At 41.3% G+C, this 20,110-nt stretch overlaps 2 protein-coding genes across 5 annotated transcripts in view; one reads left to right on the top strand and one right to left on the bottom strand.

The window, feature by feature from the left end:
* Nucleotides 1-329, bottom strand: part of SDK1 (sidekick cell adhesion molecule 1) — a 656,852-nt gene extending 656,523 nt beyond the window's left edge. The window contains exon 1 of one of the 3 annotated variants that reach the window (XM_039493139.1): nt 183-329. The gene's annotated coding sequence lies outside the window, so the exon portion shown is untranslated. Of the gene's footprint in view, nt 1-80 lie in introns of all 3 variants that reach the window. The other 2 variants (XM_039493140.1, XM_039493143.1) reach the window with 2 other exon arrangements.
* CARD11 (caspase recruitment domain family member 11) overlaps nt 1-20,110 on the top strand; it is a 182,769-nt gene that overhangs the window by 29,793 nt on the left and 132,866 nt on the right. The gene's annotated exons all lie outside the window — the stretch shown is intronic.

Below are 20,110 nucleotides of genomic sequence, written 5' to 3'. Positions count from 1 at the left end.
AGCCCCTGGTCTCCTCACTCAATACCCAGCCCTGAGCTCATACCCAGAAAAGTAGTAAGGCTGAAGAGCACCATCCCTACCAGGTGCCAGGCAATTCTGGGAACCCGGAACCCAGACCCCATCCTCCTCCTGTATCTCTGCTTCCCCAGGAAGCACCAAAAGCCTGTATCCAGTCCTCTCACCCTCCTAGGGATCAGGGTTTCCAGGTGCCTCCTGTTCCGTTTTTCCCTAGGGACTGGGGGTGTCTGGTGTCCATGTTCGCTGGAAAGACTGGAAAAGTAGAGGGAGCCAAGCAGGCATATCGAGTTGCAATACCACTCAAATTTGGCCTGGCTGTCCATGTAGCAGTGGTATTGTGACCTGGTGCGCAGGGTCACAACACCACTCAAATTCAGCCCAGCCACTCCTGCTTTATGCCAGCAGGGAAGGGGCTCTACCATTAAGCCAGCCAGCAGCGGTCAGAGACCAAGGAAGGAGCCTAGATTCCCATCTCTCCCACCTAGTGCACCCCTGCTTGAAATGAATGCAAGCAGCTTAAAGGTTGATGCCACAGCGAAAGGGGAGCCAGTGGAGGGATTCAAAGAGATGAGTGACATAAAAATGGCCATACTGGGTCAGAGCCATGGTCCATCTACCCCCAGTATCCTGTCTTCCGACAGTGGCTGGTGCCAGGTGGTACAGAGGGAATGAACAGAACAGGGCAGTTTATCAAGAGATCCATCCCCTGTTGTCTAGTCTCAGCTTTGGGCAGCTGAAGGTTTAAGGACACCCAGAGCAGGGGATTGCATCCTTCACCATCTTGGCTATGACATGGTCAAAATGATGAGCTAGGAATGTTATCTTTGCAGCAGCATTTGGAGAGCAGAGCAAGAATACATTTGTCAAAGCCAGAGAGAAGGGTGTTGAAGTATTGGAGATGATGAGATCTTAGAGGAGAGTTTTAGTTGTGTGGGTAAATAGAAAATGCTGTATCTTAGAGATGTAATGCAAAAAGAATTGGCAAGATTTAGACATACCCTGGATGAGAGTGCCTAGAGAGACGTCCAAGTCATAGATGATGCCCAGGTTATAGGACTGCGTGATGAGCAGGATAGTGGTGTTGTCCACCATGATCCAGAAAGGAGGTAGTGCGAAGGCTTGTGGGGCAGGGAAAGATTAAGGACTCTGCTGTATCCATGTTTAGCTTGAGTTGGTGGCTTGACATCGACAAGGAAATGTAAGAGAGACAGGTCAAGATTTTTGTTTGGACAGAAGAAGACAGGTCTGGAGTAAAGAGAGAGGTAGATCTCTGAGTCATCAGCAAAGATGGTAGCTGAATTTGGAATTGCAGATGAGATTACCCAGATATAGAGTATAGAGGGAGAAGAGAAGGGGACCAAGGACAAAGCCCTGTGGGGCCCCCACAGAAAGTTGAAGGGCAGATTAGGAGGATCCTCCAAAGGACTCACTGAAGGAGCAACTGAAGGGGAAGCAGGAGAACCAAGAGACAGCATAGTCTTGAAAGCCAAGGGAGGACATGATTTCAAGAAGAGCATGTTCAGCTTTGTCAAAGGCAGTTCACAGGTCAAGAAAGCGGAGGATGGATACTGGTTCGGTGGTTTCACTAGGAAGAGGTCATTAGAGACATCAGCAAGAGCAGCTTCAGTGGAATGGAAGGGCCAGAGGCTGGAGTGGAAAGGGTCTAGGATGGAACTGGAAGAGTGGAACTCCAGACTGCACTTATAATCAGCATATTCTGTGCACTTAAAAACAAAAGGGAGAAAAGAAATTAGGTGGTAGTTGGAGAGGCAAGTGGGGTCAAAGATTTTATTTTTTTTAAATGTGAAGTTGTAGTTATCCCAAAACCAACCATTACAAACCTATAAAATTCAGATTAAGGATACACTTGAAAGAAAACCAAATATGTTAAGGTATGAAAATGCAGAGTGGAGGTACCCAAACAACCTTAACTTGCTTGTGTAGTGACACCATGCAATAGCTATACAATTATGATTGAGACATTTTCATGTTTGTAGCCCTAGATTAAATTGCATTTGATTATTTTTTAATATTCTTCCCTCAAACTCAGAGTGTCACTATAGAGCAGAATGAAAAGTGGGTGCCTTAACTATGCTTTTCCAAACCTTGACGTGTTTGGATTTCTTTTAAGTTTAACCTCTTAGACTGTGGTTAATGCTAAGATTCGTAATGTTTGGTTTGGGGATAATTACAACATGCCTGTGGTTTTGTTTGTTTTATCTTTAACTTACTGATATGTACTCTCAACCTAAACTCTGTCTTAATATAGGACTCAGTTTTTAATTAGTTTTAACTTATAAAATAATTAATGCTTTTACTTGTAAATTCTCAGAATTCATTCTGAAGTCAGGGTAAGTGCTGTACATTTGGGGAGGATACACTTTATTTTTCAGCGAAGAGGTTGAATCCCTGTTTTAAGTGCACAATGAAATTCAATCTTAACCAGAGTCTATATAATTAATAATCATCCATATATAGAACTGTAAATATGCCCACTGATTTACAAACTATAGCCTTGACTGTCTTTAATTACATGATCACATACTATTTTTATATAAGACCCCAACCCAATTCAGTGCACAGGATGGACAGTGCTCACTTAATAAGCTACTGTTCAGTATACTTTTTTCTTTTCATTGTTCGATGTTTGGCCCCATGCCTTATTTACTGCACATTATTCAAACCCCACTCTGATGACAGATTACTAATTCCCTTGTGGGTTTTTCTGTGGTGCTCATCATAATAGTAGCTGAGTGCTTCACAGATACTAATGAATTTATTTTCACCACACCTCTGTGAAATGAGGAGGTGTTATTCCCATTTTACAGGTGGGGAACTGAGGCACAGAGAGATTAAGATCAAAAGTATCCACTAATTTTGTGTACCAAATTTGAGACCAGAAACTGATTTTTCAGGGTATTTTGCATTATATAGCACTTTATATGTTCAAAGCAAGCCTCCCATAGACTTCAGTTGCAGCTGTGAGTGCTCAGCACTACTGGAGTTCAGACCCCAGGATCTCAACTCAGTAGACCCCTGTACAGATACAAAATTTGTATCCGCATCTGAGCCGCAATCACAAAAATGGTCTGCAGATTTAAAGTGGATATCTGTAGATTTGAAGGGCTCCACAACTCAGGATCTCACTGTCCATTCTGTGAAAAGATTGGTGTGTGTGTGACTTGACTGTGGAGTTCAAGATGCTTGCAAGAGCTTTGCTTTATTCTGTGATCAGTGCCAACTGTCTGCATAACAACAATATGAAATTCTGCAGCACCTCATCTAGGTTCTTGTATGGGAATCTCAGCCCTTAAAGGCATTGTCTCTAATACCACATCTTTCCTTTCTGGCTGAAAATTTAATAGCAATAATACTTTAAAAAACCCAACAACATTAATATATCACAGTTACAAATACTTAGAACTAAATAATGTTCAAGTAGTCATATTTTTATGTAACACTTTAGGAGGAATCTCCAACCTGGTGCCTTTAGAAAAGATCCTATCAAGTAGGATGAGGTTGGACAGGTTTTTTAAAATCAGATTGACGTGCAAAATCTAGCTCTGGACTTTTCTCCATTGCACTTTCGTCAGATGCTCTAGAGCGCATGTCTGGAACCACCAACTTTCTCCCAGAATTGTATTTAATTTGCAAATCACGCATTTGTAGCTGAAAAAAAAATCTGTATTCTGAGGGGGATGTTTGCCATGTCCCTTCCAGCAACAGCAATAAATGGTTTGTGGTCAGGTTCAGTTAACACAGGCTTCCATAAATAAAGACATGAAACTTTTTACACCTATGTGGCACTGCCAAAGCCTCTTTTTCTATTTGAGCATATTGACACTCAGTTTTTGTTAGTGCCTGTGACACATGAGCCACTGGACTCTAGCTTTGACCACACTGCTGTCAGAGGACTTTGCCAGTATGCTCCTTGGAGGTTTCCGTGGACAACTTAATTTTGTACTTTCTGTCGTATCTCAGGATTGGGGCTTTAATTATCTCCTTCGGTTTCTCAAATTCTTTATTAAGGGTTTGTCTACATGCAGACCTAGTGTACGGCAAGCTAAGGTGTAAATCCATAGCGCTCCAGCTTGCCATGCACTACACATGTCTTTGTGGACCCTGCTACCCTGCACTAAAAGTTCCATTAGTATGCTTTGCTGTATTGCCTACTGAGGGAAGTAGATACCTAGAGGTGTGACTGTCTAGTACATAAACCTGAAGAATCCTTTAATTGTTTTCACTTGTTTTGCGTGTGTAAATTTGATGCTTATGAATGGGAGGGACTGATATTACAAGCGAGGGTCATTCCCAGTACAGGTGAACACTCCCAGCTTTTGTCACACTCCTCTACCGAGTCTGGGTGAAGGAAAAGTGACAGTGCACCGGTCTCTTTTAGCTGAGATGGGAATAATTAATTTTATTAAAATGACTTTTATTGGTGGTTAATTTTATTTTGGCTGACAGTCACATACATGAGCAGACATGTCTATTGCTACAACAAGGTGAGCTTTATTTAGAACAATCATTTATATCTTTGGGTGATTTCATTGCAAAGGAATAGGGGAAGATGTGCAGGAACTTCAAGGTTGAACATTTTCTCCCTGTTTGAAAAGGATCAATAGGAAAACAACAGAATGCTGACTGATGGAATGCTTTGGCCTTGTGATGCGGGATCCTTCCATTGCATACACTGATGAAATTCAGGCATTTCATAGGAATGACACACTTGGGCTTTTTGTACAGTGAGCAAATACAACTCTTCCCACCCACTAGCCCAAGTGATGTACGAGGGAAAAGAAGTGGTATTTGCTCATTGTACAAAGTCCTCCTTGCAAGAAGTGATGTTGGCATCAGACTCAAATGAAATGATTCACTTGTTCCTCTGGTCAGAATCTGATGTTTGCAACCACCATTTTTTTGGAGTGGTGAAATCTGATGACTGGAAAAGTGGCAATCTCTAGAACTGAGACGATGGGAGTTCCTCAGGGCTGATTTTCAGCTGGGGCTAAGCCTGGGAAATTAGCGTTCAGAGTTTAAATGGCTCAATGTGGGTAGGGGGGAACCACTCCATACTGTAGAAGAACAAACCTGAAACTGTTAACTGGGCTAGTACATGACACAGTTAAATATTTTTCAGGACTTAATTCTAACCTCATTTACCTCAGCTATCCCACTGATTTCAAATAACCAGCAACAAAAAAGGTGATGGAGCTTGCGTTTGTACAATTCAGGCAGAATCTGGCTTTCTGTATTTATCTGAGAAACAAGCAGACAGTGTTTATGGGGAGAGTAGTTGCTCAAAAAGACAGACAAGTTGCCTCTTTTGACCTCACTGTCCAGTTTTCTCATGCACTTGAAAGAGTCTCTTGATATTCTGGTGCCCTTCGCAGGGTAGGAAATCTCAGGTTATCTAATTAGGCTTGGACGCCTTGTAGAAGAGAGAACCATGAATCTTCCTACACTGGTGTATAAAAGATATATGGGAGCTCATTCTTCACTTCCATAACACTTTTTGCTGTGGCTGGGGTCCATCTATGCGATGGAATTTATATTTATCAATGTTGTGACATCCCTCTGTAGCATCAGGATTGCTGGTACAATCTCAAATAATATTTATATACAATCCCCCCCAAAAGATCAGCCATTCTTGCAAACAAAAAAATGGACAAAAAGATAAAAGACTTTAAAAAAAAAGTGGTAAAAAGGAAGGGTGAAATCAATAAAGATTAGCTGATGGAAAGAGTCTTTTTCATGGATCTGAAGTGAATAACTCAGGGATTGTGGTGCGCTGCAAATAACCAGGAAGGGCGTGCAATAGGGTGGCTCCCTCCACTGAGGAAATCCTATCTTTGACCCATTCCAGATGGAAACTTGGCATGGAAAGCAAGGTCAGGCCGCTCATCTTAATTATCTTGGGGAAGCAGAGGGAGAAATAGTTGCTCAGTTACTTTGGATTTAGATTATCAAGCATTTATGGAAATATGTTGCTGGGTTCTCCAGGATTTCAGCCTGTGACCTTTGTTCATGCAAAACACAGAAAAATCCATTAGGAGACTGGCTAATAGCCAGCCCGCATGAAATCAGCTGGCATTAGGTTAGAATATAAGCAGCACGTTTTGACTTGCTTCTGTGGTGGCCTGACTGAAAGTTAAAAAATATGCTTACACAAAAACCAAATATAGTAAAGCAAAGCAAAAAGGGGAGATAATGCATTAGGATTAAAGCTGAAAGAGCTTCAGTGCAGAAAGATGAATGTGTGACATACAATAGTGTTCTGTCTTTAAGATCCAGAGCATGCAAAGTACAGGTGGGACTTTCATCTACAAATCTGCTCCTCCAAAACAGGATTCATTTAAATGAGTGAAAAAAAGCATATCTTATGTGCAGGTGCAGGGACATATGTAAAATGAAGGATTTCTGAAGACAGAGGCACTTCAGAAATGCTATTTACAGAGAAGCAATATGTAAAATAAGAGATCTTTGTCTCCACTGCCCTCACTTGGCACAGCTATAAATGACTACACAAGGTGCAAGGCAGTAGAGACTTGGGCTCAAAGTATTTCAAATCAGATTTGTCTTTACTTAGGTACAAACTCATTCTACTTGTGTAGATTTTGTGAAATATTCAGCTGGAGGAGGGGTTCTGTGGCTGGTTTTGGATTCAGAGAAAAGTTTACATCTGGACCCTATGTTGGCTTCCTGAGTATATACCTCTCCAAAAATTAACTAGATTGTCTGATTCCCATTGCCTATCAAAGGGTCAAATTATGGTTCTTGTTACAACTGTACAATCCCCTGAAAGTCAACAGAGATGGAGGGGGCTGACTATAGAATTTGGCTCAGTGTGCTTTCTCCTTTGTGATTGTTTCTCTAGGATGGTGGTGTGATTCCCATTGCCCCATTCACAACCCTAGCCACATCCAATAAGCCTGCTTTTTTAGTTATGTTTCAATTTATTTATTGGGGTTTCTTTGCAATAATTCCCATATTCATCCCTCCTCTGCCATTCTCTTGGGTTACTAGCCGGATGAAAAATCAACTCTCACGCAAGCACGTTTTCTAAAAAATATTGGTGGCCACAACCACTACAATGAGTCCCTCTTCTCTAGGCCTTACAAGTTCTGTTGTAATAGTCTAAGACCAGTGAGAGAGAGAGATTCTGCTGCTGCTGAAGTGTTACTTGGGAATTGACCTGGAAAAAATTCCCCTGAAGAGCAATAGGGTGTCAGTGCTAATTCCCAAATAGGGAAACCAGTGAAACTATTGAACCGTACCAAGTGCCATCCTTTTCATCTCAAGCTGTTAAAAGACTAAGCAGAGTTGTTGACATAAGAAAAACTTAAAAACCTCTCACTAGAGGTTACTCATGGAAGCACTGAACATTATGGTAATAGCCTGGTAAGTGTCAGTGAAAAATCTTCCACCCGTGTGTGATGAAGTGTAAAGAAACTGGTGGTGACAGGGGCCACCATTCTCTTCCTTCAAGATTCTCTTTAAACCCCGTTGCTTCCATAAGGGCCCTATAGTAACAGTGGTCAGTGCCAGGCATCATGCAAATAATGTAATGGTAGGTGTCCCCAGATGGACCTGTTACACAGTATCTCAAGTTATATTTCTTATTGTCCGAGCAAGTTTTGACCCTTAGGAAGACATGCTGAGTTGCTCTTATTTTTGGGTTATGTAACACAAGATTTTTTGAGGAAAGAGGATCTTGTTAAAGTCACTTCTTATGACAGAGTAGCTCCCTGGGAACGGGGCATTGGTGTTGGGCTGAGATTTCTGGGAGGGATAGCCTTGCTTGCTGATTGACCATTTCATTTCAGGACTGGTATATGTGTTTAAATAAAGCAAGTTACACTTATAATATATCCAGAATTTACATCACTGATCTCTTCTCCACGGGGAAGCTGACTTCCAAGGCTCCAATGCCTTTTGCCATTTGTCAGAGGGACTATGTTGGCGTCAGAATGGGACACTGGCAACAGAAAAAGAGCAACAATAATAAAGATGAGAGGAATGATTCTGGCTCAAGCATTAAGGTGGTTGTGAATGGGAATTAATGCAAGTGAACTCTCTCCTCCATTCCCTCTTAATTGTGAGTTATTTGTCTCTGTTCCCTCCCTCCCAAAATATCATGGCTTTTGCCGACTTAGCAGGAACAAAAACAAATGTGTGCCTTCTAGAAACATATAGTGCTGTGAGAGAGGCTGCAGTTATATGCATAACATATCACATCTCTCTTGCTGAACTCAGGATGGTTGGGGACTTAGAGAAAAAAAATCCAAAGCACAGTTAAGAAATAACATCTCTTTCTTCTTCTCCTAATTGTCATTATCTCCTCTAATTTTCATTATCGGAGATTTTTTCCCCTGGTGGCCTAATTCTTTTCCATTGGCTTTCTTTAAGCTTTCCCTGAGCTTTTTCAAGCTTATGGTTTTTCTAACTGTAATTGTATGCTGCTTATGACAATGAAATATATCACATGAAAACACTGCCCTATGGGAAGGGTGCTGCTAGCTCATGTTACAAGACTTATTAGAACCCAGACACCCTTTCCTTACAGTACAAAGTACAAGATCTTGCAATAGTAATAAGAGAAAGGTAACCTTTGATCTGAAACATTTTTGGTCTGGTTTCAGTTATGTTTTTGCCTTTAAGTATAAGGCAGGTTTGCCTCCTCCCTCACCCCCAAAGAAACATGTTTCATCCTGGTGAATAGCGTCAGTAATTCTCACCAGAAAGAACAGCTCTCCTTTGGGTTAATGCTCATGTGGATACAACCGTACAGCTTTTGTATGTTTAGAATAATACATGTTTTATAGTTGAACACCAGTCTGTCTTTCAAAAATGGTGCCATGCTGAAATCATAAAAGCTGGAGCAAGTTATAAATGTCAGCAGAACCCTATGATTTAATTAAAGCCTTAGTATTTAGCCAAGAAACTGTTTTTTTTTCAATGCATATAAAGAAATTCTTAGTAATTAGCCTCCAGTGGCTATCACTTATAACTTGACATTGCAGGTGGAAAAAGTTTATAGTTTGAAAAATGCATGTATGTGCTTTTGGGGCGGGGAGGCGAGAGAGAGACAGACATCAAGAGAATACAGTTTAATGGAAAATGCCTTACAGTATATGAACATGAGAAGAGGAACACTCTTTTGTTCTCGTGTATATACGGAGCACTCTTATCTGCATAGTTCTTGAGCCATTATACTAGTCTGCGCATATGCAAAGTATGCTTTCATCTAAATAAGGCAGTTTCATGCTTGAAAAGATACCAAAAGGCATAGATTTTTAATTGTTGTTGTTATTAAAGTATACATGTAGCTCAAAAGTATACAGTATGCTAATGAGCACTTAATAACTCCTTAATAAATACAACACTCTGTTGTAACATGGTTACTGAATTTTTAAGAAGCAAAGATTTAAAAAAAAAAGGAATTAAACCACAGTACCCATGTGTCACATTTAATACAAACATTTCAAATTAAAAAATCAATTAAACTATTAACACTGTCAATGTTATTGTACATTCGTTTTAAAAAAACATCAAAGTTGTTACTGTATTGGACTTGATTTTGATTGATTCTGGCTTTCACAATGAATGTTATAAAAGCATTGATAGTTGCTCGTTCGGATATAGGACTTACCATAATGAATCAAAACCAGTGGTCCACCTGGACCAATATCCTGTATCTGACAGTGCCCAGTGCAAGATACTTCAGAGGAGGGTGCAAGAAAGTCCATAACAAACATTTAAGGAATAGTTTGTAAGAAAAAGTCCTCCCAGCAGTTAATCGTTTGTTTATGCCATGAAGCGTGAGGCTGTATATCCCTTATAATTTTTATCCTATGTAATGTAATTGTGGGTGATCTCATTACCTTTATAAACGTCTGATCCCTTCTTTGAATCCTGCTAACTTCTTGGCATGTGATTTCTTATGGTGATGAGTTCCACAGGTTGATTTTCATAGTATGTCACAGTAACACTGATGAATTAGCAGTCCATGTGATGCTTTTTTCATGCAAGTGCTGCATTTTCACATTCTACCCATATATTTAAGCAGTCACGGTGTATAGGGGAAGGCAACTCATGATACAATTAGGTAAGCACTTAACTGCGTTATTTACATAAACAATATACACAGTTTATGGAGGGGAATCAACATGTGGTTCATGAGAGAAAGATTTGGAGTGGGTGCCTGCTATGTATATAAGCAGTTTGCATTTAAGTTGACTGTATTCCATAATTGTACAATTTTATGGATTAATATATATACTTAAATACATCCTTCGCAGCATCCACAGTTTAATAATGGGACACAAGATATCACTGAGATGTTACTATTTTTGTTTTCAAAAATAAGTCATTCTTGAGAATTAATGTTTGTACAGTGCTTTGGAAATGTAAGGCACCATATAAGTGCTAAGTATTCACAATATGAAAGTATGATTTAATCTTTTTGGATTTGTAGATCAATTTCTGCCTTAGCATTCTCTCTTTCCTGATCATGTACAGTTTCCAATATGTTGCACAAGCGGTTAGTCTGTTTACAAGAATAAATAGTCAGTGTTTGCAATAACCTCTGCAAGACAGCATTACTGACATGAATAATAACCTAGCTATAAGTAATAGAAACTACCCCAGCTCCTGTTTTCTGCATGTTACTGAGCTGCATTCATTCCTCATGAGCTGAGGTTTTGATCTCTCACATATGTACTGATAGTGAATAGTCAGTCTGAAGTAATGTACATTTGTTATAGTAACTGTGACAGTGTATTAGGTACTGTAAGAGTATGGCATACTTTAATGTGATATAGTTTGACATGACGTACATTGCAATGCAGTGTTAGCAAAGTAGAAACAAAGCAATACAAGATTTTTAGATCAGATACTATTAGGGCACAAAAACACTATTGCTATTTTTTCTCTTGTTGCGCACACAGTCTCCTTTATGGTGGAAATTGTGAAGAAAGCCAACATCCACCGCAAAGCTATGTTGGAATGTTGTCATCCCCAGAGATCCATGTACTGCATGCGGTGTCTGAGAGCATTAGGGGTATAGCCATAAAACCCATTAGTCTAAGACCCTAAGTGCAGGTGTTCTGTTGAGAAAGACATAGGAGCATGTGTCCTAACCCACAGATCTATTGTCAGTGAGGCTAGGACCCAAGCCAGTCTCATCTACTTAGGAAGATCATGTTTTTAAGCCTGTTGCTGTCCTAGATCTCCTATGTACTATATTATCACAGTGGCAGATGGTTCCCTGTGTTTGCACAGCTGGCAGAATCGGTGATAATGATACTTTGCACTTTTATTGCACCTTCCATCTGAGGATCTGTGTATTTAGTGCTGTCTTAGTCAGCGAACCTGATTTGGAAATGTACCATACAGTGAGTGTTCCTCATTTCCTAAGGGCTGCCAACATTTTTTCCCCTCTGTGTCCCCTCATGTCCTATGTAGCATGGCTGCTCCTGCCAACAGCTCTGTGACTTACTGTTCATGGCCATTTTTCCTTTACATATGTCCTTCCCAGTTCCATTTTAGCATTGGTTTTTGATCATCCACTGTTCAGAGATCTTAGGAAATATTAGGTATTGCAGAAGTAGCTACAGGCAGAGGTTATCAGTGGTGGGAGACTTTTAATTATTACAGTGCAGCCATATGGTACCATATGTGTTCTATGCTAAGGAGGGCTGTTGGAGATTTTCCTCATTTCTCCCCATGTCTTATAGGAACCCAGTACAGAACAGGAAGCAACATATTGGCAGATCATTATATTTATTGCCATTATACCACATTACAAAGGTGTGGGAGACCAGTTGCATGGTGACTTTACCAATTTCATCTCTCTCACTTCCCACCATCCTCTTTACATAGTGTGTTTCTATATGTATGCATGAATGCCTTTATATGGTTGTGTATGTGTATGAAGCCAACATGGCTTTTCTGTCCTATTTTCCACCCCTTCAGAGAAATGGCAACTCTGTCAGTGTAGATAAGCAGAGACCAGTCCGAAATGAGACAGGAAAGATAAAATAGGACAAACTACAGCCTGTCAGAGGCCTGTTGCTTGAAAGATCTCTTGCCTTCATCAGGAAGAGGAGGTGAATTTGGTGACAGGGGGAGATCAGTATGATGAATAGGATGAATGTGGCTTTAATGTGTTGCAATACAGCTGCAGCTTAAAGCACTGAAAACACCTGGCCAACAAGGAATGAGACCTTTTATCTCAAGTGGAATGGAATTCCTGCTCTGTCCATCCCACATTGTGCACCTGGGAGAGGGGGTTTTGTGTTGGTATGTATGTGAATAATTAGAACGGAAGTGTAGGGTGGCTTCGGCCTCTGTGTATTGCAGCGGAAAACTGTATTGCACATGTTGGGCATTATTCTGCTGTCTCTTACAACACTTTTACCTACCATAACTCCATTCAGGTCAGAGGATTTTCCTCTGATTTATACCAGCATTTAAGTGCTGTGTAATTTTTTTGCTTTCCTTTTGGCAGTGGGCTGTTTTAATGTACTTAGGAGTTCAGCCTGCTTCTCCCTCTTCTTAAGCAAGACTCCGGCATGAAAGCTTGAACAGTTTCATGTGCTCCACTTGGTCTCCCTGCACTGCTCTGCCTCACTGCTACCCCATTGTCATTTTTAAAAAACTAAAATTTAAAAAAATTCAGAAGAGGCATTTTTTTGTTTATGCAGAATTAGCAATATTTATTCTCAGTGAGTGAAGTTAAAGCTGCAGAGGGAAAACTTGAAGCCAAGGTTTTGTCTGAAAGTAAATAAAAACCACTCAATAGGCTTTAACGTCAGTCTGCAAATGAAAATATGTGGAGAGAAAAGGTTTTATTGTCTACTTCCCCCTCCCACTGTATTTTATTTCCTGCTTCTCCAGTGACTAAGTTTTCCAGTCAGCGTGAGAGCAACAGTGCATTGGAGTTTTGTTTTGCAGAAGTTCAGCTCCAATTTCATTGTATACTGAAAGCTGAGTATCCTGAGACCTGCTAACTGGACCTTTTCAAATCAGCCATGCTTTTTACAGTAAGAAGCAACCCCTCTAATTTCAACCTTTGTAGTCACTAGAACATTTTGGTTTGTTTATTTAATAGAGTTAATGAGACAATCTTCATTATTCACTAAATTGTGCACCAACGCTGTAAACCAGATGTCATGATATACGAAAAAGCTCTGGACAGATCAAATATGCAACAAAAGCTTTTATTGTGACTTTGCTGAAAGATTGCCTAATTATTTCATCCCCTTTTGGTGGCCCCAGACTTAACATACACTTTCCTTTGTTTTTTCAGCATATGCTATCTTAAAAAAAAAGTGTAAGATAGTTATATAAGAAACAAGCATATGTACGGAGACTAATAAAGTAAAATAGTCCTAATAAGCTAGAAGTGAGGTGCTGTATGTTATTTTCCGTAAAAGTACACATCTTATAGTAGTTCTGCCTTCCTTACCTTTAAAGGGAAGAAAGAGTGAGAGAGAAAAACAAAAATAGAAGAGAGAATAGGTAGAGGGAAAAGAGCTCTGGTTGGCAGAATTCTGCTTGGCAGTGTATATAAAGGGGAATTGCTTATATTTCCTCTAGAGAGCATGTGTTGTAAATCATATAGAGGAAGAAGGGGCTTTTCAGGGGTCTCCCACCTTCCTTTTAGCTCCCATGGTTTTTAAATATTCCCAGAGTTCTGAAAAGGATCCTGGAAACACATCTTTAGTGCCTTTCATCCAAGCATCTCACAGCACTTTGCAGAGTGATGGATTAAGTGTCACAACACACCTGGGGGTATTGGCATTTGGAAACAAAACTTATAGGTGCTTAAGATAATATTACTACCTCAGATAATATTAATACTTATCTTGATAGCCGGGGGGAGGCTTGTGATGATTATTTACTTAATGGCTAAGTCTATATTTAGGCACGTAAGTGGCCTGATTTTCAAGAGTGGTGAGTGCCTACTGGCTTTCAGGCAAAAAGGATTTAGGAGTCTAACTTTAGGCACCCATTTTGGAAAGTCTTGGCCAATGTTTTGTAACATTAGATATTTTATAGGCATTGGCAGGGAATCTGTAGTTAAGGCTGCATTGAGATTTTAATGTAAAAAAGACTTTCACACTTTAATGACTTAATTTACTTCCAAGATTTGGCACAGTAACTTTTTATAGGAAAATTTAATTTCCTGTATAAATCTTTAAGTAAAATATTTACTAATTTAAGCAGAGGAAACTTTTTTAAGTGTTCAGAATTTTGAAATAGTACCTGTTTTCCTTGAATTTCCTTTGGGTTCCTCTACCTTTCAAATAATCACAGTCCCCAGACACCTCACAGTAATTATCATAGCTTTATCACTTCCAGAATGGATTTCTGCAGTGTACTTTATAGTGGGGCTATACCCGAAGATCATAGAATGCTACTTACTTAATGGACCTCCTCATCTACGGAAGGGATAGCTCAGTGGTTTGAGAATTGGCCTGTTAAACCCAGGGTTGTGAGTTCAATCCTAGAGGGAGCCACTTAGGGATCTGGGGCAAAAATCAGTACTTGGTCCTGCTAGTGAAGGCAGGGGGCTGGACTTGATGACCTTTCAGGGTCGTTTCCAGCTCTATGAGATAGGTATATCTCTATTATTGGGAGTGGACTACATCCACCCTGATCAAATAGGCCCTGTCAATACTGGTTCTCCACTTGTGAGGTACTCCCTTCTCTTCATGTGTCATTATATTATACAATGCCTGCATCTGGAAAAAATCTTAAAAGAGAGAGTGGTTCCGGAGCATGAGGCCGATGGCAACTGGGATAGATTACAGCATGGATTTACGAAAGGTAGATCGTGCCAAACCAACTTGATCTCCTTCTTTGAGAGAGTAACAGATTTTTTAGACAAGGGAAATGCGGTGGATCTCATATATCTGGATTTCAGTAAGGCGTTTGATACGGTACCGCATGAAGAATTACTGGTTAAATTGGAAAAGATGGGGATCGAAATGAAAATCCAGAGGTGGATAAGGAGCTGGTTAAAGGGGAGACTGCAGAGGGTAGTATTGAAGGGGGAACTGTCCGGTTGGAGGGGGGTTACCAGTGGAGTTCCTCAAGGCTCGGTTTTGGGTCCGATTTTATTCAATCTATTTATTGCTGACCTGGGAACCAAGAGTAGGAGTGGGCTGATAAAGTTTGCGGATGACACCAAGTTGGGGGGTATTGTCAATTCGGAAGAGGATCGGGATATTCTCCAGGAGATTTAGATGACCTTGTAAACTGGAGTATTAGTAACAGGATGAAATTCAATAGTGAGAAGTGTAAGGTTATGTATTTAGGGATGTCTAACAAGAACTTTAGTTATAAGCTGGGACGCACCAGTTGGAAGTAACGGAGGAGGAGAAGGACCTAGGAGTCCTGGTTGATCGCAAGATGACTATGAGTAGGCAATGTGATGTGAAAAAGCTAATGCGGTCTTGGGTTGCATTAGGCGAGGTATTTCTAGTAGGGATAAGGAGGTGCTAGTCCCGTTATATAAGGCGCTGGTGAGACCTCATTTGGAGTATTGTGTGCAGTTTTGGTCTCCCATGTTTAAGAAGGATGAATTCAAACTAGAACAGGTACAAAGAAGGGCCACTAGAATGATCCGAGGAATGGAAGGCCTTTCGTATGAAAGGAGACTTGATGAGCTCGGTTTGTTTTCCTTAACCAAAGAAGGATGAGAGGAGATATGATTACACTTTTAAATATATCAGAGGATAAATACCAGGAAGGAGAAGAATTATTTCAGCTCAGTGCTAATGTGGACACGAGCGGATATAAACTGTCAGTCAGGAAATTCAGGCTTGAAATTGTTTCTAACCATCAGGGGAGTGCAATACTGGAACAGTCTACCGAGGGAAACAGTGGGGGCGAAGGACCTTCATGACTTTAAGATTAAGCTAGATAAGTTTATGGAGGGGATGGTATGATAGGATAACGGGCTTAGTCAATAGGTCAATTATGTGCCTGGTATGATATAACCTTTTCCAGAGGGTTTGGCTGGAGAGTCTTGCCCGCATGTTCAGCCGACCGCCATATTAAGGAATTTTCCTCCGGGGAAGATTGGCTATGGCCCTGGAGGTTTTTCGCCTTCCTCCGAAGCATGGGGCAGGGTTCACTTGCTAAGGAGTGGGTGGATCGGCTTATGTGGCCTGCATCTTGCAGGAGGTCAGACTAGATGATCATAATGGTCCCTTCTGATCTTGAATTCTATGATCTGTAACTTTCACTCCAGGCATCTGAAGAAGTGAGGTTTTTTACCCATGAAAGCTTATGCCCAAATAAATCTGTTAGTCTTTAAGGTGCCACTGGACTCCTTGTTGTTTTTGTGGATACAGACTAACATGGCTACCCCCCGATACTTAATGGACCAAGTTATCCCTGTTCTCTGTAGATTGTCCTGGCATCCATTTAATCTTTGGGTACAATTCAAGGTCTTGATTTGGATCTACAGTATAATGTCTGTAATGGTGTGGGTCCTGGTAACTTAGAAACCACTTCTTTCGTCATGTCTTTCCCTGGCATTTGAAATAGTCTGAGATGGATTAATTGATTCGTGGTCCCTAGATGTATTCATGTGGAAGCTGAGGCCAGAACTTTTTCCATGGAAGACACTCAGTTCTGGAATTCACTTCTCTGGGTCCATTCCAGCCTGAATGTATTGACCTTCAGGGCTTTTTCAGAGGAGGTTGCTTGAGGGATCACCAGAAAAGCAGTGTCCTTGCCTTAATTTCCCCCCACTTGGGGCAAGAAGAAGCCAGACATTAACCAAATAGCATGTCCCCTTTTAATAAGGTTAGCAACGTTTCAAGACAGGAATAATTACAATAAACAGTTTATCAGGACCATGGTGCAGAGATCCCAAACTTAAAATCTACAAAACCAAATCACTGAATAAGAAAATAGGAACTAGTCAAAATCAAGCCTGGCAAGTTTGTCCCTTTATTCTTTGTTTGATCATTTTACAATTAGGCTCTATGGTGACGGAGCAGCTTGGCAGAAATGATAATACTGGAGGGGAAATGGAAAACAATCTGTAGGATTATCGATGATATTCCTGGACAGTGGAAAAACACACCCTTAATTTGCTCCTCTCCCCCAGTTCCTCTCTGGATCACCTCCACCTCAATGGGTTCCCTCTGCTCCAGGTCTGGGAGAGGAGCTGTTGCAGCCTGACAAGGAGCCTACCTGCAGGTAGGAGGCAGCCCCAGCTGAGCAGGGACTGGCGTGAGTTAATGAGCCGGTGCCTCTGCTCGCCCCACGGTAACCGGACTTTTGGTGTCCAGTCAGTACATCTGACTAGACACCGGCAGGCCCCTTTTTGACTGGACTTTCCAGTTGAAAACTAGGCACCTGACAACCCTACACTTGTCTTATAGCCAGGACTACGTCATTTCCAGTTTTGTGTGGCCTCATGCTGCTCCCAGAATGTTTTGAGAGCAATGATAGACAGTCACTGCAGTAAAATTAAAATCCGCTTACACAGACTGAAAGAGAAAAAAGTGTGTATATATGAAAAGGTGCATCCTGACTTCTTCAAAGGGTTTTCAAAGGAATATTCCATTCTCTCTCTCCCCCCTTTTTTTTTTGTAATCTGTTTTAACTAAATCTCCAATAAAGCAATTTCTACAGAAGAAGAAAGTGAAAAAATGATCTTAAATTTACCATTGGCTAATCATATGTCCAGCCATTGTGATAGCCAGTATCTAATTTCTGATCTGCTTCCGTGTAAACCACTTTCCAGATGTTAGAGGAGTGATTGTTGAGCGTTTGGCAAAAGTCAGGTGGTAACTCAGACACAATTGTCCCTTCATGCAACCTTAAATTTTGTATTTTAAATTCTTTTTAGATCTTGTCAGTTTTAAATTCTAAAGTAATCAGTATAATCCAATAGAGAAACGAAGATAAAATTGATTGAGGGAGTGGGGAGGAGAACATAGGCCTGCTCTGTATTAATGAAGTCTACTGCATATGTTATACCATTGTCCAATAGCTGTAAAGGAAGTTTCCTGAATGTAGTGAATTAAGTCAAAAGGGGCTATTAGGGGGAAAAAAAGGAGGAAATTAATAAGAACGGCCATACTGGGTCAAAGCAATGGTCCATCTAGCCCAGTATCCTGTCTCCAGCAGTGGCGAGTACCAGAGTTTCCAGGGGAGTGTACATTACAGGGCAGTTTTTGAGAGATCCACACCAACTTTCCAATGTGCCGGGGGTCCTTGACCCCCAACTCTGCCCACAAGTCCCACCCTGACTCCACTCCTTCCCCCAAGGCCACACCCCTGCCCCGCTTCTTTCCACCCCTTCCTGCCCTGCCTCGTTGCACCCCATTCTACCACCTCCCCCGAGCCTGCCCTGTCCCCGCTCCTCCCTCCTCGCCCCTCAGAGCCTCCTGCATGACGCAAAACAGCTGATCATGGGAGGGAGGTGGAGGCGCTGATTGGTGGGGCCCGCCGGCGGGTGGGAGGCGCTGGGGGGGGGTGCTGATAGGGGGGCTGTGGTGAGTGCTCAGCAGCCACTATTTTTCCCCATGGGTGCTCCAGCCCCAGAATACCCACAGAGTCGGCACCTGTGGATCCATCTCTGTCTTCCCCTCCCAGCTTCTGTCAGTCAGATGTTTAGGGTTGCCCCACACATGGGGTTGCATCCCTGACTATTTTGGCTAATAGCCCTTAATGGACCTATCCTCCATGAACTTATCTAGTTATTTTTTTGAATCCAGGTATACTTTTGGCCATCACAACATCCCATGGCAATGAGTTTCACAGGTTAATTGTACGTTGTGTGGAAAAGTACTTTTTCTTGTTTATATTTAAACCTGCTGCCTATGAATTTCATTGGGTGCTGCCTAGTAATTTCACCCTGCTTTTTGTATTGTGGGAAACGGTAAATAACGCTTTTCTATGTTCAGTTTCTCCACACCACACTCTTTTCTAAGCAAAACAGCCCTAATCTCTTTATCCTCTCCTCATATGCAAGCCATTTCATAACCTGGATCATCTTTGTTGCCCTTCTCTGAACCTTCTCCAGTTCCACTATATCGTTTTTGAGAAGGGGTGACTAAACTGGACACAGTATTCAAGGTGTGGGCACACCAGGCATTTATATAGTGACATTATGATATTTTCTATCCCTTTCTTAATAGTTCCTAACATTCTGTTACTCTTAAAGTTTTCAGAGAACTATCCCAATGACTCCAAGATCTCTTTCTTGATTGGTAACAGCTAATTTAGAACCCATCACTATAGATGTGTATTTGGGATTTTTTTTCCATTGTGCATTACTTTGCAATTATCAGTGTTGAATTTCATCTGCCATTTTATTGCCCAGTTACCCAGTTTTGTGAGATCCATAATTCTTTGCCGTCAGCTTTGGATTTAACTATCTTGAATAATTTTGTATCATCTGCAAACTTCACCACTTCGTTATTCTCTCCCTTTTCCAAAGAAATAATGAATATGTTGAACAGCATGGGTCCCAGTACAGATCCTTGGCGGCGGCGGATCCCACTGTTTACTTCTCTCCATTGTGAAAATTGACCATTTATTCCTATCATTTGTTTCTTGTCTTTTAACCAGTTACTGGTCTATGAGAGGACCTTCCCTGTTATCCCATGACTGCTTAGTTTGCTTAAGAGCCTTTGGTGAGGGACCTTGTGAAAGGCTTTCTGAAAATCTGAGCATACTATACCAGCTGGATCACTCTTGTTGACATCCTCAAAGTAAGGTTGCCAACTTTCTAATTGCACAAAACCAAACACCATGACCTGCCCCTGCCCCACCCCTTAGCTAAGGCCCCACCCCCCCATGCTCCATCCCCATCGCTTGCTCTCCCCTACCCTCACTCACTTTCACCGGGCTAGGGCAGGCGGTTGCAGTGTGGGAGGGGGATGAGGGCTCTGGCTGGGGATGTGGGCTCTGGAGTTGGGTCAGGGATGAGGGGTTTGGGGTGCAGGAGGGGGTATATATTAGCATGTTTTATCTGTGTTTATCAGTTAAAACCAAAAATCAGAAAGCCTGTGTATATGCCACTGGTCACAAGCCCCAGAGAGCAGAGCTGTAGGTA

This window comes from Mauremys reevesii, linkage group 10 (genome assembly GCF_016161935.1).
Source record: "Mauremys reevesii isolate NIE-2019 linkage group 10, ASM1616193v1, whole genome shotgun sequence".
Classification (NCBI taxonomy): domain Eukaryota; kingdom Metazoa; phylum Chordata; order Testudines; family Geoemydidae; genus Mauremys; species Mauremys reevesii.
This window is presented reverse-complemented; position numbering and strand designations above follow the sequence as displayed.